The following is a 21,405-nucleotide window of genomic DNA, read 5'->3' as shown; positions in this document are numbered from 1 at the left end:
CTTTTCCACTCTGCAGTTGTTGCACCGACAGTGTCTTCCCGTTAAACTTCTGCACTCCGCCATTGCAACAGTTATCAATACCTAATCCACCTTCCCCTAAGCCTAAACCCTCCTTTCAGGTGCATGAATCAGGCTGGAACATATGATGAACATTCCATGAAAAACATAAATGCACCTTATCCAACTGAGCTTTCCTACCCGATCAATGTATTTACCAGAGATTAGTTTAATGTTCCCACTGCAGATTGTTTAAGTGCTTTTGATAGGAATGTTATTTGTAATACGCAATCGCACTGTACATAGTGCAAGCCTATTTTTGTAGGGGTCATTCAAATTACACTTTCCAGACTGGTAACGCTTTCATTGCAGCTCAAATTTGAAATCTTTAACTATGAAGTATCCAATAAAAATGTAGCATTTGTGAAATGTAATCATACTTCTGCATGTCCTTTTTAAGGGAGATGTTGGACTCACAGTAGTGTAACTAATTTAGGAGCTTTTCACTGCCAGGTCAAGTAGAACTTGAAATTACTTCTACAACCACAGCACACTGCCCTCAAAGAGGAGGGGGGGGGGGGGGGGGCTGCCCTGTGGGGTGACTTGTATGTATTAAATTGGGGTTTGGGCCTGACTAGGTTTATCTTGCCAAGTCAATATTACAGTTGAAAACAGCCCACACAGGCTGCAATGGAGGGCCTGATACATGTTTAAAGATGCTTGGATGGGTTGCACAATCGGTGCTGCAGACACACTAGTAGCATTTAATTTACAGGCCCTGGGTTCATGTAGTTTCACTATACTGGGGACTTAAAAGTAAATGAAATCTGCCAATCTGGTGTAACACAAATTCACCATGTTTGAAGAATAGAGCACACGCACGTTAGCACTGCAGAGACCTAAAAGCCAACAAAAATGATTTCAGAAAACAGGAGGTGAAAGCAAAACGTTTGGGGAAAGGGCCAAGTCCAACTGAAGTTATACATTATTACTGTTAATAAATACCCTCCTTGCGAAATTAATGATCCCACGTTTAGTTTGGGAACACTTGTAAACAAAAGAAATAACATTAAGGAGTTGAGAAAATCCAGAGCAGCAGGTCTGAACGGTACTGTGATATACTTACTAAAATCCTGTCCCAGTTCTTGGGAAATATATCTGAAAAGAACATTTGGGTATTGCTTAAAAACCAGCTGCATCCCAAATTCGTGGTGGGGAAGTTGCATCATTCAACCTTACAAAACGGGGCCAGGAATGATACTAAGAGTAACCATCATATTTACATTTTTAGATGTAATTGGAAATGTCTTTGCCAAATGTCCAGTGGCGGCTCCTCCTCTTTGGCAGAGGAGCATCACCCCACTGCTTTCCCCCAGTGCAAGAAGCAAAAACCCAAAATGGTAATAACTTCTACTTACCATTTAGTTTCGGGGGGTGGGTTCGGGCTGCTCTGCTAATGGGGCAGGGAGGAGTGGTTTGCCTCCTCCTAAGTGCGCAATGACTGTTTAGTCAATCCTCTCTGGCAGCTGAAACGAGCCATGCGCACTTTCCCCTTCTCTATGCATGCTGCTACTGCAAATGTCTATCAGACTATCCATTTGGGTCAACTTTAAATCCCCTACTGAATGGTGTGGTTTTAGGGAGGGCTGCTCCACAGTGAATATTCTGTCTTTAAGTTTTGCTGAAAATTATATAAATGTACGAAAGGTAAAGCTGGCATTTGTTGATTTTGCAATTCTTTTATGAAAGTTGTTCCACTATTATGGCAAAAGCGAACTAGGATTTCTTTATTGCGTCCCTTGGTAAATTTATATTTGGAAAAATGACTGCATTTACTAGACTTGAGGTCTGCAAATACTCCTGAGATTACTTTCCTACTTGGCTTAATGCAAGGTTGCATTTTATCTCCGATTATTTTGCTATTTTTCCCGAATTGCTTATTAAGACCATTGTAACTACCCCTCCACCCCCCTCTGCCCCATTTGGTCTCTAGCCAATCTCCTTGTTAATGTATGCAGATTTATTTTGCTGTCCTTTTACCCAGAAGAACCTCAAAAGACAGCTAGAGATGTGAGCAAAGTATTCAGAAATTCATAATTCCACAGGGAAAAAAAGAAAGACCAAAATCGTGATTATGGCACAAACACACAATCGCTGATTAGCCAGTTATGGTATTGGCTCACACCTTAACTCAAGGAGTTTACCATTCTTACAACCATTCTCAGAATCTCACTGTGCTAACCGCAAAGATGGTTATTAAGAGAAACCAGCCAGGCAGCCCGAGTTGACGCGTTTGAGCCAGAACCACAATCTAGTTTTGAACTGGTTTTTCAGTGAACACCTAAGTTATCTGCAGAGCTGCTTTTTTTTTTTTTTACTTTAAAAAAAAAATGTATTTATCTATTTTTGGACAACCCGCAAATATTTCTATCGCTAAAGAGTATCCACTGCCTACATTGTCTCAAGACCAGATCAAAGCATCTCTTGTCACTCATTCATGACACTAAGGCGCTTCCCATATCCTTTCCACTAAGAACATTCTTCCTAACCACACCCTCCAATGCATGTGGTTTGCTTCTGGTCCAGTTGGAGAACCAGGCCTTATGGACCTGGCGGCGCAGGGCACGCCTTAAATCCCCGAGTTCACCTGCCTTGTCGAACAGACACGAGACACTCTGATGGGCATTGAAAACCAGGTTTATTAGCTGCAGCGAAGCACAGTTGTCCCAGAAGTACATACAGCGTATATTCTGAGGAGACTGCTACTTTAGTCAGTGGCGCACAATCTTTTATAGCACACATTTACAACGTTTACTCCCTGTACATACAAAGCGAGCCAATAGGAAAAGTTGGAAAACAAGCTATCAGGTGTCTCAAATACGCCCCTCTTTCAGACCCCGTGTGTCACCCCTCCCCACAAATTAATCAGTGCTAGTACAGACAATCCAATTTGCAGGTGGCAGGACGTATATTTGTGTGCCTCAAGGATAGTTGTGTAACAAGAGAATACAAGGAGAGAATGGCGAAGGCCAGTTGGATAAGATAATGTGAGGAAAGAATAGAAGAAGCCAAATAGTCAGTCGAGACAGGGATCAATCAACCCAGACATGGATTAGTGAACTCGGCCAGACCCTGACATCGCTTTCATAAACCAGGGCAGGGGGTTACTTAACAGAAGAGACACGTAGCAGCTGAGAAAAGCAAAAAACACTCCGTTCGCCGTGCTGCCTGAGTGAGGGCATCACAAAATGGCGACTAGACACAAAATGGCGGCTGAATACGGGACGAAGTCGGAAACCAAAGAACCTCACAGTCCAGTCCTAGGAATTTGGAAAATCATGCATCAATCAAAGAATAGTATAAAACAGTTGTATGGCGAAACAACGGAGAGAAATACATTGCATGCCTTAACCACGCTTTTTTACCCCACGTTAACTTTTCAATGCTTATGCCATTACCACACTGTGAGTCTATATATATATATATATATATATATATATATATATATATATAGCCAGTTATCCACTGAAATGGCAACGATTTGCACTGAACATGCCATTTTAGTGATCAACTGTAGCACACAATGTGTTGGTAAAAAATGGTTGTTCAACAAATATTTATAATTTCCACATTTTCCAGTAAAATGTCATGATTTGTTTTCATCCTATTAAAATCTTTTTCTCTCACGCTTCAGAATTATGAAAGTGCTTTCTCTGGGCCTTCCCAGCTGCTGATATATTTTGAAATTTTTATACGGTTCATTTACAGGTATATAAACAAGGCAGAAAATAAACTGGCATCCCTACAGCCTTTCCTTTTACCGCTAGTAAGATTGCCAGATAAAAAAAAATGACAATTTGTCAAGAGACAGCCAGACATTTGACTTCTGCCTGAAGTACCACAAATGTGTTGAGATGGAGCGAACATTTAAAGGCATCTTTATTGCTCATTCACCTTTTGAACTCCACCATGTTATTTTGGTGAGGGTTGAGATGCGCTGCACAAATACAAACAATCTAGAATAGGAAAACTCTACAATGGTTAGTTTACTTGACAAACCTTAAATACTTTACGGCTTGTATGGCTTCGGTTAAAGGGATATTTATCTTGTAAGGCACTACCAAAGGTAGATTATACAAATTGTAAAACTTTGCTAACTTTCAGAGGGGTGAAAATCACGAACATGCAAACTGCACGCTTCCTTGGCCACCCAGCGTGGCAAAATTACACAACACCGTTAAGCATATTTAGAAATCATTTTAAAAGTACAAATGAGTATACTTATTGCTTCTACTGTGCGAGCATGAATTTTGCTGACTAAAGAGTCCGGAATTGTGGCTTGGGTACAACCACCGATTGTACAGAAAGTAGGAGATTAGCAAACTGATCCAGGAAGCAATAGGACATGTACTTCCTCCACAAATTGGTTTATTACAGAAACTGATCTTTAAATGACCTGTAATAGGAATGACTACCTTGTTAGCAAAGAACTCTTAGTCTTAGGCAAAAAGATAAGTGCAGAATAAAACCCGCTTACCAGCAATATCCGCTTTCAGTGAACGATTTCTTTTTTTTTTTTTATTTAAATATTTTTATTGAAAATAAATTTTATATATACAAAAACAAACCGTTTGTCACATTTCTTGGCAGTTCCGACAAATGTGTGCTGTTGGCTTAGTGGAGCCCGAGAGAGAAGAAAAGAGGAGAGAAGAGGAGGGTGGGGGGGGGGGGGGGGGTTGGGGGTGCTTACTGCCTACTGCCTCAGGTGGGCGTCAAGAGCTTCCCACATGTCTTTCCTGGCAGTATGGTTCGCCGCCTGGTGTTTAGCGGTGATGTTGTCTGCTCCCCGTAGTAATGTTACCCAGTTGAACCAGCGTTTGAAGGTGGCTATGCTCGTGTTTTTCCAGTTCCCAGGACTGTTTTGACGGCTGCTCTGAGCAGAACATCGACTAGTTCGTGTTTTTCTTTGGAATCGAGCTGGGGAGCTAGGAAGGCTGTGGCTATACCTTCTAGGCCACGCTGTATCTGGCAGCCTGTGATCGTGTCTATGAAGTTGTGGACTTTGCTCCAGAATGTTTTGACCTTGGTACAGTCCTATAGCATGTGAGCTAAGTCTCCCCTTGCTTTGTGACAATTCCAGCAAGTGCTTCTTTCGCTCGCCCCCACTGATTCTAGCTTCGCTGGAGTCCAGTGTAGCCTGTGTAGTATCCAGTATTTTGTTTGTGCTAGTTGTGGGGTTACTTTGTTTTTGGAAGTCGATGCCCATAGTCTAGCCCTCTCGTCTTCGTTTAATGGTCTCTGTATTTTCTCTTCCCAGAAAGCTATTGTTTTGTTGTTTAGAGTGGTGGTGCGTGGTGTGATTAGTTTGTAAATCTGCGCTGTTTGGTGGCCTGTCTTGTTTAAACTTTGTGAGTACTGTATGATGGTGGGTTTGTGTTTCGAGAGGTTTGCTTTGGTGATGGCTGCTTTGATTTTTAGTAATTCATAGAATTCCTTGTTTGGTAGTTTGTGCATCTGCTGCAGTGCTTTGTAAGTGAGTGGGTTGCCTCCCGCCTCTAGTTGTGCCGGCACTGTGATGCCTCTGCTGTACCACTCTTTGTTGTCTAGAGTCTTCCCTTTGTATGTTACTTTGGGGTTGTGCCATATCGACTCCCATTTGCAACCTCTGATGCTGACTTCTAGTTCTGTCTACTCTCAGTAGCGCCGTTTTTGTGTTCCGGAGTATTGCATTTTTAGCATCTGGGTGCCTGTTGGCTGTTATTGCCATGATCGGATCAGACCCCCCCAGGATGCCCCTTTCCAGGTCTAGCCAGACCGGCTCATACTCTGGTGTAGGGGCGATCCAGTGTATTCCTTGTTTGGCAAGGCATGCCATTTGGAAGGCCTTGTAGTTTGTGAGGTTCAGTCCTCCTTGTTCTTTTTTCAGTCTGAGCTTAGCTAAGCTAATTCTTGGCTCCCCCCCCCCCCCATAGGAACGTGTTGATTGCTTTATCTATATGTTTGTGGAAATTTGTGGTTAGGGTGAGTGGCAACATGCTCAGCAAGTAGTTTAGCATTGGTGTGACCATCATCTTGACTGTCTCGATTCTGCCCCACCAGCTAATGAATTTGGGGCCCCTTGTGTCTAGCTTGGTCCTGATCTTTTCAGCATTGCCTCCTCGTTGTGGTCTAAGGCGGACCTAAGGTCCCTCCCGAAGAGGAGGCCTAGATATTTCAGGGCTTTTGTTTGCCACGCCAGTCAGGACGTCCCTAGGACCGTCCTGGTGGTGTGGCAGTTCATAGGTTTGCATTCGGATTTGTCCATGTTGAGTTTATATCCTGAGACATGTGCGTACTCCTCGATTGTTTGTACCAGGGCTTCTATTGACTCCTCTGGGTTACTGGTGGATATCAGTATGTCGTCGGCGTACGCCACCAGTTTGAAAGCTTGCCCCTCTACTTGTACTCCAGTTATACGCGGGTTGGTCCTAATCATGTGGAGGAGCGGCTCTAGTGCTAGTAGGAATAGACCCGGTGACCGTGGACAACCCTGCCTTGTTCCTCTACCTAGGGTGAATGTTTCTGACGGGGATGCATTGACCACCACTCGTGCGAGGGGTTCTTTGTATAGAGACATGATCATGCCTCTATATTTGTCCCCTAGACCGAACTTGCGCATACATTGGTCTAGGAATGGCCATGAGACTCTATCGAAGGCCTTTTCTGCGTCTAGTGCGATCAGAACCGCCTTCTCCCTGCTATTTGTGGTACGGTTTATTAAGTGACAGAGTAGTCTGGTGTTGTCTTGTGAGAGTCTGTTTTTTAGGTAGCCCACTTGCGTTTTGTGTATGAGAAGGGGAAGGAATGTGTTTAGCCATGCAGCCATAACTTTGGCGTAGATTTTATAGTCCACGTTTATTAATGAGATTGGCCAGTAGTTTTGCGGGAAATGAGGGTCTTTCCCCTCTTTGGGGATGACAATAATGTTTGCCTCCGCCATTGAGTTGGTCATACAGCCCCTTTCCGCGCATGTCTGGAAGACCATTGTATCTTTTAGCAGTGGTTGGAACTGTTTATAGAATGTTGCGGTGAACCCATCTGGCCCTGGGGCTTTGTTAGCTTTCAGCGAGTCTATAGCCATGCCTACTTCTGTTCTGGTTATGTTTTGCTCTAGCGCCTCTCTGTTCGTTACTGAGTTTGGGCAGGTCTAGTTTATCTAGCAAGCTTGCCCCTCCGTCTGCGCCTAGTGATGTGTCGGCTGTGTACAGTTCCTCGTAGAAGCTTCTGAACGTTTCAAGAATTTGCTTGTTTGCCGTATGCGTTGTTGTTTTTGTCCGTGATTGCTGCGACTGAGTGCTGCCTTTGTTTGGCTTTTAGGTACCCCGCTAGTGCCCTTCCTGCTTTGTTTGCTGAGCATAAGTTTATGGATTTGTATTTGTTAATCCATGTGGAGGCTCTCTCACTTAGTATCCTGTTCAGTTCGTACTTCTTCTTTGTGAGTTGTTAATGTGTTTCTGTCTGACAGATTAGCCATGTGGTTTACTTCTAGCTCCTTTATCTGCCCCTCCAGTTCTCTGATTTTCTTATTCCTGCCTTTGTTCATCCTTGCCTTGATGCTCAGGAGTTTCCCTCTTATTGTGGTTTTGAGTGCATCCCAGTGTCGTAACTTCGGTGTCTTTTGTGTCATTAAATATCAGATATTCTCTAATTGCCTCTTCTATTTCGGTGACGTTTATGTCGCTATTGAGGCGCCATCTCCGGCTCGGTGTTTCATTGTGTTTCCCGCTTATGGAGAGGGAGATGTGAGCATGATCTGAAATTGTTATGGGGCCTATTTCCGTTGATTCCGTCAGGAGTGTGTGTGTGTGTGTCGGACAGGAGTATATAATCTATTCTACTGTATGAGTTGTGTGGGTTCGAATAGAATGTGTATTCTGTGGCGTTGTAGTCTCCACGGGCCTGATAGTGCAAGTTTGGTGCATACGTTTTTGAGTGTGTTCTGTTCTTGCGTGGCGTGGCTGGGTTTGTGTGGGTCTGTCTGTGGCGTTGTCCATTGCTGGGTTCATATCTCCAGCTGTGATTAGCAGTTCCCCCACTGGAATATTGCTGAGCTCGCTTTCTACCTCTTCCCAGAATTTTTTGTCTGTTGCGTTGGGCCCGTATATGTTTGCTATGTGCATGGTCTCCTCCCCCCTTTTGATGCATGTGAGTAGTCTTCTGCCTTTTGTGTCAGTTTGGTGGTCGTGGACCCTGAACTTTGCTTTCTTGCTAATAAGTGATCACTCCCCCCTTCTTATTCACGGCTGGTGAGCACACTACCCCGCTTATCCAGTTTGCCTTGATCCTGTTCGTGTCCTCTATGGAGAATCTGGTCTCTTGGAGGATGTATGTCTGCTTTTAACTTATTTAAATAGTCTAGCGTCTTCCGTCGCTTGACGGGGTGGTTGAGGCCTTTGACATTCAGGGATACAATCTTTATGTCCGCGGCTATCCGTGCTAGGCCTGGGGTGTCGGGTGTGGTCATGGTGCAGTGGTTATATCGCTGCTACCTGAGCTGGTGTCTAAGTTGGTGTCTTGTACCGGTGGCCCCACAACTGGAACATTTCCCACCTCGAGTGGTCCCAATCATGGGCATCCACAGTGGGGCAAGAACAAGTGCTTGCTCGAGGTAGCGCCCCTTCCTTGCCCCCTCTGTGGACGCACATGCTTTTAAGGACGCCTTTTGTCCGTAATTCTGGGCCCAGCAGGGAGCAGAGCTGTACCCTGCCGGAGGCCTCAACTCCCTAATGGGGCGCCTCACACTCCTCCTCGCAGCCCCTCCTGCCCATTGTCATTCTGTCTGTGGCTGATTGTCACATCCAGAATGACCATGGCCAGTTTGAGCTGCTGAAGCATACTTGTCACCTGGAACTTCTAAAGTGCCTTAGCTTAAAATCACTGAGGAGCCCAGCAGAAGGTAAAGCTCAAAGTTTAAGCTTAAATATGACACAAATGGTAGGAGAAGCAGAAGAGCACTGTGGGGTTAAAAGAAGTCCCCTCTTGCAGTTGGGGCGGTCAGTGAAGGCAGTGGGGGGTACCCTGGGGGGTTTCCATCCTGGAAAAAATGCAATTAGGGGATCCGTGCAGTCAAAAGCATAATCTCGCCCATCTCTCATAAGAATACGCGTATCTTCTAACTAATGTACACCTGCTAGTGTTCGATAAATTGTGAGGTCTTGTTACACTCTGGTGCCATTTCATTTTGTAGTGTGAAAGGAATGGACAACACTATCTCGCTATGAAGCTGCTAAAGAAATGTAAATCATTCTGTTTTAATGGTCTGTAATGAAAGAAATGTTTGCATGTCTATGCAAGAATAAACACAGACCGCTCCAATAAAAATACAAGGGCCACTTAGAAAAATACCAGACTGACTTCAGGCAGCAGTAGAAAAGATTTGATTGTGCCAGTAAAGGTGAGCAGTAGGGGATGTGAAAGAACAGTAGTGTGTGCATGTGTGCGCTGTCCTGGCGTTCCCACCCTTCACACCACCAATTATGAAAGATAGATCAGTAAAAGGATGGATTAATGAGTGAAAGGGTGGATGATGGGCGAGTGGATGGTTGGATGAGGAAAATGATGGATGGATGGATGGATGGATTGATGAATTAATGGATGGATGGAAGAGTGGATGAATGAGTGGCTTGGGTGAAAAGGTAAATGGTTGGATGGATGAGTGAATGGAATTCATGAGTGGAAGAGTGCATGGATGAGCGTGGATGGATTGGGTGAAAGGGTGGATGGTTGGATAAGTGAAAGGGTGGCTGGATGCATGAACTGATAAGTGGTTGGATGGAGGGATGGATTGGTGGAAGAGTAGATTTATTTAAGCGATTTGTGGAGCACGCAAATACCCATGAATGTCTTGGCACTGGATGGATGAGTGAAAGGATGGATTGGGTGAAAGGATGGATGGAGGGATTGAGTGAAATGATGGATGGAAGAATGGACATTAGGTAGGTTTGCAATGTATAAAAAGGTTTGGATATGGATGGTAACGCAGATGGAAGGACAGAATGAATTGTGAAAGACTGAATGGTGGATGAAAAAATTAATAGATAGCAGAAAATACATTTGAAATGGTGGATGTCAGGCGTTTCGTGGAAAGATGAATGGCTAGATCCTTGGACAAGAGAGCTCTTATGGGGAGGGTTGTAATGACTGACTTTGCTTTCTTGGTGCCATGAGAGCTTTAGTTAAAAGTGAGAGATTTCCATTTTCTGGCTTTTCCCTTGCCTATGGATTACTATTCTGTATTTGCTGTGTGCTTATGTGTGGGATCCATACATCATGCATACAACATTTTAAGTGACACAACTGCTACTTAAATGTTATACTAGTAATTGTAAATGTTTGCATGCTTTGTTTTCGGTGTAAGGTTTTAGGGAGAGCCTCATAGTGCCATAAGCTGTGCTTGAGATGTTTGTGTTTGTAAGAATAAGCAAGGTGTGCTAAATAAACCATGTAATAGAGTATTGATGGTGCCTTCTTTAAGAAAGCTGCAGGGAAAAGTGCCTTTGTGACTCCCGTCAGCTAGTGCAACTCTCTGCGAAGCCCCCATAAGCAAAGTCTGATTCCATATTTAAAGTTCCACTTGCTGAAACACCCATAATGCGTTTCCTATAGTGCTTGAAGTTTCTCTATTTCCTGCAGTTACTTAAAACCATTGCAATATTGCCAAATAAAATACAAAAATATATATACATTTTTTTTAACAATGTGTGTATGATTTCCTTTTTTTTCGCTGCCTTTTTGTTTTTAAAATTGAGAGGAAATCTTCAGATTAAAACCAAAATGAAACCCATTGTTAAATAAAATTCTACAGATATAAAATCAAGATTGATTGTAGACATGTTAATTGTCCTTATGTTACTGGATGCTATAATTAGTATTGTGTTCCTTTGGACCAGCCATGGAATTCTTTTTGCAGGTCAAGATGCTTGTTTTGGTCAGATTTTCTCCACTCGTTGCAGGGGTTTTCCCTTTTCTCCTGGCGGTTTGTCCTTGTAGTGATCTTAATTCGGACATGTTCCTGTCAGCAGTGTACTACAGTGCCAATGTCTGATTCAGCTTTTTTTTAAAACATTTTTGTTCAGCTAGTGTAAGGAATTGCACCAATCTGCAGTTTAGTTGTATGTTTTGGGGGGGGGGGGGGGGGGGGGGGTGTAAACAGGCTAGCACCGCTTGCCTCCTGGTGCGGATGCTTTTCTGTTTGAAGGGTTATTTGAGAAACTGTTGCCGTGCTCAGGCCCGGACTGGCCGTAGCAGGCACCGGGCAATCCCCTGGTGTGCCGCACGGGTGGGGGCCGGTTTTGGGCCCCTGGGGGCCGGTTTTGTTACAGGGCCGTTTTTGCAGCATAGCTGCAAAATCGGCCCTGTGACAAAATCTGACTCAACCGGCCCTGGCAAAGAGGTCAGCGGCACCTCCAACACCCCCGAGTGGGGAGGGGGGGGCGGCCGAGCACTTTGCCAGGGCCGGTTTTGTTTCCCAGTGCGTCCCTGGCCGTGCTTGGTGCAGTTCCTTGCATAAACAGATAAGGTGTAGTATGCCGCCTTGTTTGGCTTTGCATAGCCTGCACGGCTCTTGTGCTAGTGTCCTTAGCTACAGTGGAAAGTGCTGAGCGCATGGAAAGATTCCCATCCTATGCCTCAGAAAATTCATTTTTATAGACTTCGGGTAACCCCGATTAAAATATGGTTGTGGAGCCAGTGATTTGTAAGAGTTGAGTCCTCCAAGCATGCGATCTATTTGAGAAGCTTGCTTTGTCCTCCACCACAGATTTGTTTTAAGGTTTTCCAGACCAGTTTTTTAAAATTGTGATGGACGATTTGCACATCCTAGAGTTCAGTGAGTTTGGTAGATCCTAGGTCTAGCTGGAGGTAGCTTCTGGCTTGGGAATGCTCTGTGCTGTATATCCTGCCACAACAAATTGTTTAGAGTGTTTGTGGTGGCATTTCTAACCCTGTGCAAGCAGATGATATAAGCACCATACCTAGCTAGATCTTGTCGTAGGAGGCCAAAGTACACCCTTACTTGAGCAGGTGATGTGTAGGACGGATGGCTGACATGATTCTATAGGCTTTGAACTGCGTATTGACCAGCTCATTAGCATCCCTTCCCCGCGTTGCCTCACTACCATAAGCCATTGAGGGGATTGGTTCAGGCTGGAATACTTTCAAAAGTGGAGTCTGGGTCGGCCCCATCAGTTTATTTGCGAGATTTTTCATGGTTAGGGCAATCGGCTGATCTTTCCTTCTCACTTCCTCTTTCTGGCGCCAGATCGTCCCTTCCTTATTGAATATAAATCCAAGGTACTTGTATTCCAGAGCTGGGTCTAGTTTTGTTCCACCAAGGAACCAATTTCCTTGGGTTCATCACAGCAATCCTCCCTTTAGTTAACCTATGCGTGCCGCTTTAAATCTCACAATGGCACTCTGATATGAGATGCTAGTAACAAAGTCTATCCAAGCAGATCTTCCTGAGCACATCTCACCATACATGTCTGTTCACTACCATAATATGTAGATAAAATATCAGACTGGACAACCCAGTGCAGTAACCATATAAATAGATCAATATCATATGATATACCATCATGATCTGCCTCAAAGACCTAACAGATTGTCTCAATCTAATATTAACTTGTTTTGACATGTACTTAAATGGTTGTCTATTTACTTACTTTTATACTATTGTGCAATTTCCTATATCTGTAAAACGTACCTTTTTTCCCCCGAAGACTTGTCCTGAATTTTGACCTTGTGTCCTGAATTTTTCTCCTTTGTCCTGAATTTTTACTTACCGTCCAGAATTTGCAGCCATGCCGGTTGGTCACCCTACATTAACTGGTGAGTTCAGTTTGGGGTGCTGCGTTCACACGTCACCAAAAGTACAGAGTTCACCCGAACGTGTCTGCAAAGCATTCACCGACGCATCCATGGTACTTACAATGTGAACGCTTGGATGCACAATTCTGGACAGAACTAAAGCCCAGAAGCATGACCACCAGCATGCACCTCAACTAGCACAGAAAAGACCTGCTACAAGCTGCACAGGAACCCTGAGCCTCCTTCCCTGCCAACAACTTCCTGCTCAGATCCCATTCCAGTACAGGGATCTCTCTGAAGTGACCCCTCAGCCAGGGCTTTAAATGGGCCGGGTCCCCCGGGTCGTAAGAGGACATTGTAACGGGTCCTAACGTCATGCCCTTTATTCTGACATAAACACTGATCGATTTCTAAATCCTGAATGTAAAAAGGCAATCCATATCAGCGATTTAGTTCCTGTTTGTGTTTGATGTTTTGCTTAATATTTAATTCCCTTAGAGTGTTATTTCCCAGATGTTGTTTCTGCAGTTTTTGTGTAGCATATTACGCTTGTAAAGCGCCTACTTTGATCTGAGCCACCACCAGGTGCTAAGAACGAGCCATTGTTGAATGCTAAGCATCCGAGAATGTGATTTTTGTGACCCCTTCTGAGAGGCCTAGAACCAGCCCGAGCCAGCCTGTCTCCGAGCGGTTCACGGACCCCTTGGCTTTATTTTAGATTGGTGCCACAGAGGTGATATCCTTGCCTGAAGGCAGGGATTTCACCTAAGCACTTGATGTTTTGTGAATGTGAGCATGGGGTGGGAGTGGGAAGATGTGCACAGCAGGGGGAAAGGGATGGCCAGTGCAGGGGACTCTTTTCTTTTGTATAGGAATTTCTGCTGGCATCATAGCCCAGGGTTTGCTGTCTGTGCACTTGTATAGATGTGTATTCCATACAAGTGCACAGACAGCAAACCCTGGGCTATGACGCCAGCAGGAATTACTTTACAACGGAAAAGTGTCACCTGCACGGTCATCCCTTTCCCACAGCTGTCTGTGCACTTTTATGGATTACACTTCCACGGCGCTGCTCACCAGATGAATGGTGAACAGGGCAGTGGATCTGTCCCTTTTTGCATCCAAGGGCACTGACTAATAAGTAAAGGAGTCCCTGACCAGGAGACATTTGACCCACATCTATCTACACAGTGAGACCTTCGGGAGGGGCTGGATGCCGGGACAACAGTGCTGCCTATCAGCCCGACTCCACTGAATAGTATCAAAGACCAGGCAGCAGTTTTTAAACAAGTTCCAGTAACTTTAATGCATTCTACAGCATCACCTATTGGCTGCATATCTAGGTTACGTTAAGTGAACAGTGTTCTAGACTTGCATGCATTGAAACGTCAAGGAGGACAGTCCCCTCCGAATATGCAACTGTAGTGTAAACTTGTAGTGTTCAGCTTTTGGGGTGCAGGGGATAACTTTAGGGTTCAGGTTGGGTGTGGGTTTTAGGGTGCCAGTGAGTAATTTTAGGGTTCAGGGTGGGATAGGGATTGGGGTGCCAGGGAGTAATGTTAGAGTTCAGGGCTGGTATGGGTTTTAAGTGGCCGGGGAGGGGGGTAATTCTAGGGCTCAGGGTGGGTATGGGTGTTGGGGTATCAGGGGGGGGTAATTTTAAGGTTCAGAGTGGCAGAAAATGACTACTTGCACTGTGCAAGATGCAGTTTGCACTGATTGCACAGTGCCGGATGCTTGTCTGCACTGTGCAGTCGGTTCGATTTTGCACAGTGCACTACACAGTTCGCGTAGCTCACAAAGTGCACTACGAATCGCGCAACTTTGCCCTGGGTTAATAGTATTTAGGGTTGCACTATGTAAATCCAAAACATACCCAATACAGTGGAGCACTGTACATTACATGAGTGTAAAATATTGGGCCTTTAGTTGAAGGGGTGAATACCAACCTCGAGTAATAGACAAAATCATTGCCAGAGTGAGCCCTTAAAGCCACTAAATTAAATATGGTGGGGGGAGGTTTGGGTCAGTACTCACTTGGAGGCCAGTGGGTGGATTCAGGGTGTGTCTGGTTGGAACTGGTCAGCTAGTAATACAGGAAAATGGCCTAAGGAAGCCTGTTGTGTCTAACTCACAGGAGATCTGCTCAGACTGCAAGTCCAATCTTTTCTCCCCCGATCCATAAAGTGTTCTCTGAAGGGTAATGAGGGTGTTGCATTAATGCCCAGTGCCACCTTGTGGGTGGGGTGAAACCCCGGACCACTTTGTAGCCAAATGGGTCAATGTTCCCAGGGGTGACCTAAAACATGTCTGCAGTATTTCATGTGTGTTCTAATGCAAATAATGAAACAATGTGTCGGGAGTGGATCCTCACTTGCCAACCCTGTTTGCACTTGGCTTTCAAAATGTAATGGTTTTGTTCACCATGTTTATTTGCCAAATAAAATAAAACCTTGCTTTGCCATTTTCATATTTTGTCCATGTTTATTCACTCAATTTATTTAATTGACCACTCTTACTCAATAGTTCTCATGAATAACTTCCAATCATTGGTCACCATGGCTTGAAATATCCAAATGTATAATGCATGTCCAATGCCTTTTCGGATGAGGACCCTTCAGGGGAATCTGTGCTAAAAATCAAACTATAGATCTCTATATGGAAGAGCTGAATAGAGCAGAAATGTAATCTTTCTCCATCACAATGTGCATGTGAGGGTGTGTTACTTTAGCAGTTGGTGAGGTGTCTACATTCAGAACAATGCTTCTCAGGATTTAATCATGTGTGATTGTACGTCAACCCATGACAGCATCTTACAAAAAAAATGCAACATCAACAATGTGAAATGATGCCCATAGCGACAACATAATATTTAACGTGACTCCGAAGTTCATATTCTAAAATCACCCAGTCTTCCCCCAGAGATGCCTCTCCCCATGCAAACCTATCTTTGCGTGCAATTTCACCAGCAGTGTAACAAATTTCTCCATGTCCTTCCTTGTACGCACTTACCCATTCTGTTCAGTGACTGCAGCAGGTCTCCTGAATAGATGGTAAACCATTAGTGGGAGGAAGTGACTTCTCGCTAATGCAATCAACAAATGCATGTGTATGTATAAGTGAACTGCATCCTCATACGCCTTAAGCAATACCTCCCTCTTAAAGGTGCTTCTCACATTTGTTTCAATGCTATATCTAAACCCTACCCAAATGTACATGTTGACACAAGTAGGTGGTTGTAGGATGAACACATTGAATGCAAAAATTAAAAAAAACATAACATACATTTCTATACAAAACATAGAAGTACCCTTAAATCCTGATTAGGACATGTATGTTTTAAAAAATGTTTGTGCATTTTTTTAAAAAAACTGTTCATCCCTTTTTTTAAAAAAACTGTTCATCCCTGAGGACTGTATGGTTTCCAATTTCTTGATCCAAAAGAATTCAGTTTGAGCCAATTGTTTGTGAATAGAAATTGGGCTATGTTATGCCCTGCTTCCAGCCAGTGCATGTATACACTAGAGTTTTTACTCTGGTTTGGTTATTGCTTTTGTGTTCTATGCTGCCTGTTTTAAGTTTCCTCTCCATTTGACCAATTTTTAATTTGCCACATGGGCACTTCAGGGTGTAAATGTTTTTTGTGTTGCATGTGCTTGAATGTTGTAGTTTTGATTCAAGGCAGATCTAGCTTTCTCCGTATCCAGGTCCTCCTTCACTTTCCCTTTTTCAGGAAAAAAAAAAGTATTTGGCAAGTAGCCACTACTAGAGGACAGGGGTTTTTTGTGAAACTGTCTTGATGTTGTTACTATACAAATGGTTCCAATACCAATGACTCCAAATAAAGCTTGCGGCAAGGCTCTCCAAATATACAGAAGGTAATTTTCTCATTTCTAGGTTTTTATTGGATTTAATAGATTTTAAAAGGGGCTTCTCTTATCAGTTCCCAAGACCAAAGCACTCCTCCAATCCAATCCGCTTTAGTGGGTTGAACGTTTTCTCTTAAATTATGGCTGTACAGCATGTACTATTTACAGATGCTTGTCTACCCCTGGCTGTAAAACATTTACAATACTTATCTTCTACTAAAGCTGTTTACACTGTTTAAGCCCCTATCGCTGTCCAGACTTCAGGAATAGTTAAACTATAAGAGAAGATCTCTTCCCTTGAAAACGGCAGACCTCCTAACAGTATGGCGAATGCTTGCTTTTTTATTATTTTGTTGTGTGAAACATGCTTTGGCCTTTGAAAGTTTGAGGCATTCCTACTCGTGCTTCTGTACCTTTCTTTGCACTTTGTAGGCATTATTCGATTTTTATTTTGTTTTTTACTACTATGCAAGAAGTCACAATTTCAGTTAAAATGTGCTTGATATAAATGGTGCAGGGGCACCTGGGCCGAAAGTATCATGACTCCACTAAACACCAAATATTGCTTAATTTGAATACTAAACAGGCAGTCCTAAGTGCAGTTTTCTAGCAGGAACTAGGGCTATGATTTCAATAGTGCAGTTGCTCTGGGACCAAACTCTCTCTAGCCTCCCAACTAAACAGATTATTGCTATATTTTACAACTAAGCAGGTAGTCACCATTGCAGTTACCTTTCAGTTAACAGGGGCATACTTTGAATAGTGCAGCATGTGCTGTGGCACTGGGGCCAAAAGTACTAGGGACCGCACTAAATGGATATTCTAGCTAAATGCTTACTACTAAACAAGAGAGTTACAAGTGTAGTTATCTGACACACAATAGGGTTGTAAATTTCAATGGTGCTGCATGTGCAGTAGCAAAGGACCAAAAGCTCTAGGCAGTCCAATGAACACCTAATATTGCAGTTATCTAGCAGGCACTTAGGTCATGATTTCAATAGTGCCACAAATGCAGTGGCACCGGGTTTTAAAGTTTTAGGCACACCACTAAACACAGCTTATTGCTATATTTAACAATTAAACAGGCAGTCACAAGTACAGTTACCATACAGGCAATAGGGTAATGATTTGAATGTTGCAGCAGGAGCATTGGCACCTGGGCCAAACGTTCTCATAACTGCTGTAAACACCAAATATTGCTATAGTTTTAAACACATAATCTTGCTATTACAGCAATTCATTCTATTTTCCTCCTTCATTTAACTTTTCAAAATATTGCTCTCACTATACCACTAGTAACCACACAATATATTGCCTTTTTGTACATACATTTGTCATAACCCTTTAATGGACTTTCTGTAACTTGTACAACTACTCAGTAAGCTTTAACTTACAAGAAGCTTATTACTCATATAGGTGAAACCTGATGCCTCTCTCCCTCGGCAGTCATCAAGCATTTTGGAAATTTATCAGTGGCACACAATATTACTATTTCATATAACCCTCATATTTAACTACATCTATTTGCTAAAATGTTATAAAGGATTTAAACAATCTGCATAGTGACCATCGGTGATCAATTTTTACTAAGCCATAAACTCCATGACACGGGATATGCATTGTGACCTATTTGGAGCATTATAGATTTACATGTATATTGACTTTATCGTAATTGGTCATTTCATGCACAATAGATGCAAAAAAGAAAACGATAGATAATCAAGATAGAAGAAATGCATGTAAAATGTGCCCTGCGGCTCTCAATACAACGATAATATGCCCCATATGCTGTATTAGGGTCTCCTAATTGTAAGCATGGGATATAAAGTACATAGAAAATAGTCTTGCTGAAACAATCATCGCATCCATTGAGTGCATGTGCCCAGAAAATATGTGCAAACAAATTTGTTTTGCTTTCTTGCTATGGCAGTAAAGGGAACTTTTTTGTCAATCTCCATAAAAGGAGAGGAAAACAATTTAACCAAGTGGTAGGACTTGACATCACATTGCCAGCTCTTTTGCCCTAATGAAAAAAAAAGTTCAAAACTTCCTACTAGACTGAACATCACTCGCCCAACGTGAAAAAATTCACACGCACAGAAAACATAATAAATAACCTCCACTACAGCACACTATATAAGTTTGCTGCTGCTGTAAACGTACAAGGTGTCCATCTCCTAATGTTAAATTCAACTACCGTATTTTCCGGCGTATAAGACGACCCGGCGTATAAGACGACCCCCTACTTTTCTTGAAAAAATTTAGGTTTTGTGCTATACTCGCCGTGTAAGACTACCCGTGATTCTAGCCCTCCTCCGTGACATGAAGTGTAAAGAACTGTCCATCCGATCTTAAAAAGAATGCAGTGTCTTGGTGATTCAACAGGAATGTACTGTAATCACCCTTCTGAAATACCGTACGGTAACTGCAGCAAAACATTATGTTGCTGTATTGCCGGCGGGAAAATATTAGTCCCCTTTCTATGGCCATTAACTGACGCTCCTCTCCTTCCGATGATAGCGAGATTTATGGCCACATCGGAAGGAGAGAAACACCAGATCAGCACATGCTGCTGCATCCCCCCACCCTCCCACGAGCAGTGGCAGATAACAGGGCGCCCGAATTCCTCCCCACTGGAGCTGCTGCGCTGCCATCACTGACTGCACCGACGCGGAGGCATATCTTTTGGCCCAGCTGAGTGGCATCAGCACCTGGGTCGTGAAAGCGGAGCGGCACGACTACCATAGCCGGTAAGGACAACAGCAGGCAGGCATAGGCCTTAGACTATGAGCCAGCACTGGCCAGCTGAACCCAGGGACATACCTATTTAGCCATGACACACGGCGGGGGCACTGACAGGGCCCTAATCTGCTCCAATTTCAAGGTTGGTGGAGCGTTGTTTCCACTCCCAAAATTTGGTTACCGGCGTATCAGACGACCCCCGACTTTGGAGCACATTTTAAAGGGTTAAAAAGTCGTCTTATACGCCGGAAAATACGGTAATAGTGTTACTTAGACCTAGGAACATGGGGAGAGGGAGAGTAACCCAAAATGTGTCCTAATCCTTAGGAGAAAGCCACATTGTCCTAGCACAATTCTTATAGAGATAACAAATTATCAGCCAAATGAGACATCCTATCACACCAGGACTTAAACCGGATCTAAAACCGGAAAGCTCGATTTACAACATCCGCCAACATAAAGATGTAATTCCTCATTGATCCTCCGGTAGACTTGCTCCTAAACAGATTATTATATTCGGATTCCAAAAGCCTGAGCCTCTTCTTTCGGTCTCCTCCTTCTGCACTTTTCACAATCCTGTCCGTTCCAAATAATGACAACAAATTAGCATTTTGATTATGTTCTTGGGCACAGTGCCTGGCCACCGGGTACCTCACATCCAGATTCTTTTCTAGATCTGTGATGCTTGAATTCTTTTTCACAGGTCAGATCGTATTGTCGACATATATGTAACTGCATAGAACTTAAACACAATTGCTTCCACATGTGATGAACTTGTTAATGCGGCGTAGTGTACATTTTATGGTTGCTGCTCTGTTTACAGGCCTTGTACCTACTGCATTTGTTAAAACCTTGCTGTTCGTGTAACCAACCTCCCCTGCTTAAACGCGGTCAGTGTAGCTGTGTTCTAGACTGTCCCTCCGATTTAGATTTTTGATGTGACCAAAACACGGGGGCATTTTGTTCCCTATAATATATTTATTTTTCTACAAAGCTATTTGCCAATTCACCAATAATAACCCCTAAATGTATACATTTTTATGGTATGCAAACTCCTTCAAGCCTTCTTCTTTTTTTGTTTAACAGTGGGGAAAATCTCCAGTCTTTTATAAATTGTTTTTCTTTTGCAGTGGGACGGAATACATTTTTTGCAAATGTCTGTTTCATGTGTAGTAAGCCCACAAACCCCTGCTTTTTGGGCAGTGGTTCTAAAACTCTGGCCATGTTTAGGCTTTTTTTTTTTTTTTTGGATGTATTAATTTCTAGCTTGTTTCCTAAATGTCAGGCTTGGTCATGCAAATGTCCTCTATTGTACACATGGCAATGATTTGATTCCAAATACACACTTTTTTACTGTTATGGGCTTTCTTCAGTTTATCACTTTTTAAAATTGCAGTTCTTAAACTCATACATTCAGATAATTTTTGAACATCTAGTAGAACTTCAGTAAATGATCCACACAAGTGTTAAGAGCCAATAGGTACAAAGTAGGAGTTTGTATTTTTTTGTAAATACTAGACATTACAGTAAGAACTGATTTTGTGTATGGCATCATTTCACACATGCCTGTATGGTTAGTGTTTTTTTTTTTTTGCATGTTCTTATATAGCGCTAGACTACCCGGAGGCATCTCGGCGCTTGCCTTGGGAACCCGTCCTGGCTTTTCCCTGTGAGATAGCCCCTAACGGGCATCCCCAAGGTGAAAGCCAGGCATCCCGCCGCGGGGGGCCGTTGTGGAGATTAAGCAAGCTTAATGCCCAGAGTTGCAGAGTGTGAACCCATGATTAGGTCAGGCACCGAAGCGAGAATTATCGAGTCCGTGGACATTTGCGCTCAAGACCCTGCCGCGTCGGAAATTGAACCCTGGTCCCGGGTCTGACCTCTGCTTCAGGGTCTGCCTGCTCTAACCAGTGAGCCACACTTCTCCACGTGCACCAATGTTTTGAAAGTC

General features: G+C 43.4%; 1 protein-coding gene across 1 annotated transcript in view; it reads left to right on the top strand.

The window, feature by feature from the left end:
• The window catches only part of LOC147678109 (hydroperoxide isomerase ALOXE3-like), a 117,642-nt gene that overhangs the window by 51,434 nt on the left and 44,803 nt on the right, over positions 1-21,405 (top strand). The window lies entirely within an intron of this gene.

This window comes from Lissotriton vulgaris, chromosome 12, assembly GCF_964263255.1.
Source record: "Lissotriton vulgaris chromosome 12, aLisVul1.2, whole genome shotgun sequence".
NCBI lineage: Eukaryota > Metazoa > Chordata > Amphibia > Caudata > Salamandridae > Lissotriton > Lissotriton vulgaris.
Note: the sequence above shows the minus strand (reverse complement) of the source record. Positions and strands in the feature narration are given on the sequence as shown.